Genomic DNA, 5,329 nt, shown 5'->3' with positions numbered 1-5,329 from the left:
GCCTTTTCCAACAAAATCAACCGGGGAGCAAAAAAAAAAAAAAAAAAAAAAAAAGGGTGATTCCAGGGACAGTGCAATATTATGATAACACATTTTTGCATAGGAAAATATGTCATGACTTTTCTGACAGCCTAATATATATGGTAATATCTTTGACTAAACCCATATACAGTATATTCATGATGGGAAAATTCATTTGATATGCTGTAATGATACACAGTGACTAAATGTAAAAATTAAAAAAAAGTTGTAGTCTAAGCTGTAAAACCATACACAAAGGTGCAGAGAACTTCTGGGAGTAGATGAAGAATTGGAAGGGACCGGCAGGTGGCATGGTGGTTGGAGGCGCTGGACTCCCACATGGCTGACCGTGGTTTGAGTGCCAGGCCTGGTGACTTGCTTTCTCTCTTTGCCTCTCTATCTTGCTCTTACTCTGTTCCTCTCTGGTCAAAGTAAAATAAATAAATGAGGAACCAGAAGTTAGCGTAATGGCTATGTCACTGGACTCCCATGTAGTTGACCGCAGTTCAAGTCCTGGACCCAGTGGCTTAAACTCATGCCAGGTGTGTGTGCGTGTGTGCCCAAGATCCTGAGAGGAGAATGGAGAAGGGATTGCGGTGTGGCCATCCCCCCAGGGGGTGATTTCTCACTTTCTGCCTCTCTGTCTCTGTCTTTCTGGCAAGCACACGTGCCCTATAGCAAAAACCTCTCAAAAAAAAAAATGAATAAAGTTAAATAAAATAATTCTTTAAAACATTGTTGTTTCTTTAAAAAATAATTGGAGTACAGAAGGTAATTTCACAGTGGCAGGGATGTACCATCACGGACAAGCCATGTTGATGGTCTGTCCCCCTGATATGATGTAACGAGAAGGACACTTGACACCTGGAGTCTTCCTCCCCCAAAACCATTCTCAACCTAAGTAGGAGAAAAACATCAGACAAATCCATCTGAGGGACATTTCACAATAGCTGATAGGCACTCCTTAAAACCACCAAAATTGGGGCCAGCAGATGGTACAGTGGTTACATCACTGGACTCCCACATGGCTGACTGCAGTTCAAGTCCCAGATCTGGTAGCTTGAAAATCACGCCAGGCACATGTGTGTACATGCCAAGGATCCCAGGAGGAGAATAGAGGAGAAGGGACTGTGGTGTGGTCATCCTCCCGAATGTCTCTCTCTCTCTTTGTCTCTCTCTCTCCTTCCTCCCCCCACTCAGTCCCCACAGCCAGTGCACATGCCCTGAGGCAAAACTTCTCCTTTAAAAAAAAAAAAGCCCTGCCCAAATCATCAAAACCAAGGAAAATGTGAGAAACTCATAGCCGAAAGGAACCAGAGGAGACATGCCAATTGGATGTAATGAGGTATCCTAGGTAAGGTCCTGACACAGAAAATGAACAATAGTAGGAAAACTAGTGGAATTCAGATGAAAGGTGGAGTCCGCTCCTAGACGTGTACTGACACTGACGGCTGGTAGTGACACACGTGCCACAGGGAAGGACAAGGTTCACAGTAGGGGCGGCTGGTAAGATGCACATGGGAGCTCTCTGTACTCTCTAGCTTTTCTGTATTTCTAGAATGAACAACAATAACAACAAAGTACTGAAAAGAGGAAGGGAAAATGGGCTTACTTAACTGAAAGACTTTGAGCTTCCCAACAGACCCAAGTGGCACTCTAGGAAACCTGAAATCATCCAAAATTAGAGAAAGACTCAGCTAACTCTTCCAATGTCCGAGTGTCCCTGCTTGAACAATGGCCCTACCCACAGATGGCTGACGTGAACAGAACACGATGGGAAAACGGGGCTCTTTATGCGAGGGACTTAAATTTGACCTCTTCCTCCAAGGCTGTATACTGAGAGTAGGTCTAAAGAAACTATACTGGGGATACTCACCAGGCCGTCTGACCCCTGATGGCATCTGGCCTCTGAACCAGCAGCTCAGCTCTAAGCAACTAAGAGCATGAGTTCGGGGATATTACAGGGCAGCCTAACTGCCTGCACTGTGTTGGAGATGTTCTTGCTCTACCACGTCTGGTCATGGCTGTACTGTACCCACTTAACCTTCATGTAATGCTCAGAGGAAACTGGTACTCCCTGGTCTGAGGCCGTTTTCATTCCCTGAGCTTATCTTAGTCCCAGCTCCCTCAACCTGGCTGAGATGCAGGCATGGGCCTTGTTTGTTCTCTACCGCCAAAGCCCAGGGCGTCATGATTATCATAAACGTTCAGTGAATGAGTAAACAGAAGAATGAAGGTTCCAAACCTGCAAAGAGGATCAAGGAATGTATCAAAGCAGATTATACAAATTAAATGCAAGGTCTTTATAAAGTCGGCTTCTTCTTTTTCTCTTCCTCTTTGATCACCCTGGTCCAAATACTGAAGTTCCCAGAAGGAAACGTTGCCAGTTTGGGGCTAGTTTATAGAACAGTGGTCAAGGCAGGTGGCTCTCGGATTTCAGTCCCTTGAAAAAACACACTGAGTACATGTATATGTGTGCCCAAAATCCCCAGAAAAGGAAGAAATGGAGAAGGGATTGCAGAATGACTATACCGCACGGGCAGTCCTTTCTCACTTCCCCAAGCTCCTCCCCTTTCTCTGGTGAGCACACATGCTCTCTGGCAAATTTAAAAACAAACGAAATAATGGGGCCGGTAGCATGGTGGTTAAGAGTGCTAAACTCCCACATGGCCAACTACAGTTCAGGTCCTGGGCCCGGCAACTTGCTTTCTTGCTTTCTCTCTCTCTCTCTCTCTCTCTCTCTCTCGTGTGTGTGTGTGTGTGTGTGTGTGTGTGTGTGTGTGTGTGTGCGTGTATGTGTCTTTCGTCTCTCCCCCCCGTCAAATTTAAATAAAGAAATACAGGAAAACATAAATTAATAAAGTTCAATAAAATAATTATTTTTTTAAAAAATAAATGAAATAAAAATGTACTCTGCCACCACCACACATGAGCTGGGGTTTATTTGGAGTTGTGAGTGCGGCCACGCTGTCCCCTATGCAGCCTAACACTCAGAACCTTAGAATGACAGTGTCCACCTTTGCATGGGCTGAACATTGCCAAAGCTCTTTCCTACTTAATCATATCTGATCCTGAAACAGTCTTGTCGTATTGCCCAGGCACAAACGGTTATTCCCATTTTACTTCAGAGGGGACTGAGTTTCAGAATTGGCTGCTGCCCAAGATGAAGCAGACATGAGACTCACAGCTGAACTCCTGACTCCAAGTCTAAGGGTTCCTTCCATGGAATCTCACAGCTCATAACCTAGCTGAAGCACTAAGACTGATACAAGAGCCGCTGGTGGTCTGGTGGTTAAGGCACCAGGATCCCACATGGCCCACTGTGCAGTTTGAGTCCCAGCTTCAGAAACACTCTGGGCACATCTGCGTGTGTGCCCCAAATCCAGAAGGATGGGAGAAATGGAGGAGAAGGGATTGCAATGTGACCAACCCCCATGGGGAGTACTTTCTAATTTTCCCTCTCTTTCTCCCCATCCCAACCAGTAAGTGCATGTGCGCTCTGGCAAATTATTTTAAAAAAATAAATACAGATAAACAAACTAGAGAATTGGAGGGCACCATGTGTGGCCTGGGGCAGTAAAGGAAGAACACAGATGAGAGGAACTTGAGCTGGACAATTAGAAAAGTGAGGCCATTCCAGGCAGAGGGAACAGCAAGTGAAAGTCAGAAAGCACCTGCTGGCGGATCCTCCGAGAGGTGCGCTAAGAGGCTGTTCTTTGGGTCAGTGGGGTAACACCATGCATATCTGAAGCAGAGGGGTTCTTCCACTTATGCTTGGGAGGTATGAACTCAAAGCAAACCCGAACTCTGGCACCGAAGTGCCTTTGGCCTACATGGACTGTAGTACTAACAGTCATTCTGCCCTCTGCCATACTGTTAGTGCACATTAGCTATACTCAGACCGTTTTAAGGATTTACTAAGATTATTAAGAAGGGAAGCACTGCCTTAGTCTGTCTTCTGCTACTAAAACAGAATTTAACAGAGTGGGTAATTTATAAAGGATGAAAGTTGAATTTACTCACAGTTCTGGAGGCCAGGAAGTTCAAGAACATGGCACTGGCATCTGGTGAGGGTCAGCTCATGGCAGAGAGCATCATGTGGCGAGCTTTGCAAAAGTAGAGAGAGAAAAAAAGACAACATTCCCGTGAAAATTAACCACTCCTGCAATAACAGGATTAATCCATTCCTGAGAGTGGTGTGCTCATGATATAATCACCTAATACCATCACAACAGCAATTAAGTTTCTACATGAGTTTTGGAGGGGATGTTCTAACCATAGCAAGCCACCCTACAATGGAAACAAAAGTGGAGACTTTTTTAAATTACAAAGGAGACTGAAAATTATATGAAGAGGCCATCAGGTGGCATGGTGGTTAAGGTGCTGGACTCCCACATGACCAAATGTGGTTCGAGTCCTGGACCTGGTGGCTTAAAAATCACACCAGGCATATGTGCCCAAAATCTCAGGAGGAGAGTGAAGGAGAAAGGATGTTGTATGGCCATCTCCCCCACTCCAGGGGGTTATGATTTCTCACACCTTTACTTCTCTTTCTCACTCTCCTCTCTCTCACTCATTCTCCTCTCTCTCACCTCTCTCCCACTACCCCGCCCCACAAGCGCATGATGCACCCCATGGCAAAATAAAAACATTATGAAAAGGATAAATATTGTACACTTGAATATCTGAAGCCTCTGGCAAAATCAAAAAAAATTTTGCCATGCAGAAGAAGTGTTGTAACTTTGCAAACGCACATCCATCAGCAAGACCTGGGAAGTGAGATGAATGAAGTGGGAAGGTTGAGTATGTGGCTTGAGGGTCAGTGTGAACTGCAGATATGCATGCGGCTATTAAGTTCAAAGCAGGCTACAAGCTATGTGTTCCACCAGAGAACAAACAAATCAATGAAAACTAGCAAAGTTCCTTGAAAAATAGGGCCTTTCATCTCAGAAATTTCAAAGATCCTTTGCAAATAGTCATGAAGCCCAACCCCATTCCACAATCAGTGGGTGAGAAACCCAACATTGACCATAAAACTGGTCCCTATGTCTACCTCCTCCAGCCCAGATTCACACAGTCACCTTTCTCCAGTAGGTCTGATTAAGTAACCATCTTGCTTTACTCATGTACTTATTTTGTTCAGTCCTCAGAGAGCTATCCAGGTGTGTTCTTTATGAGGAAGTGGCTATATGGCTGTAGTGTGGCCTTTTCCTTTGGTAAATTTCCAAGGAGTGTTAAGATGTATTAAAAAATAATAATAATGTGAAGAAAAATACATTAAAAAAAAAAAAGCAACACGATCATTAGG

The 5,329-nt window shown here is 44.5% G+C and overlaps 1 pseudogene; it reads left to right on the top strand.

The window, feature by feature from the left end:
- The first annotated feature begins 4,023 nt into the window (after positions 1-4,023).
- Positions 4,024-5,329, top strand: part of LOC106736440 (40S ribosomal protein S23-like) — a 6,648-nt pseudogene continuing 5,342 nt past the window's right edge.

The sequence above is a fragment of the Tupaia chinensis genome, unplaced genomic scaffold (genome assembly GCF_000334495.1).
Source record: "Tupaia chinensis unplaced genomic scaffold, TupChi_1.0 Scaffold140218_1, whole genome shotgun sequence".
Classification (NCBI taxonomy): Eukaryota; Metazoa; Chordata; class Mammalia; order Scandentia; family Tupaiidae; genus Tupaia; species Tupaia belangeri.
The sequence above is the reverse complement of the archived record's forward strand: the minus strand, read 5'-3'. Positions and strand labels throughout refer to the sequence as shown.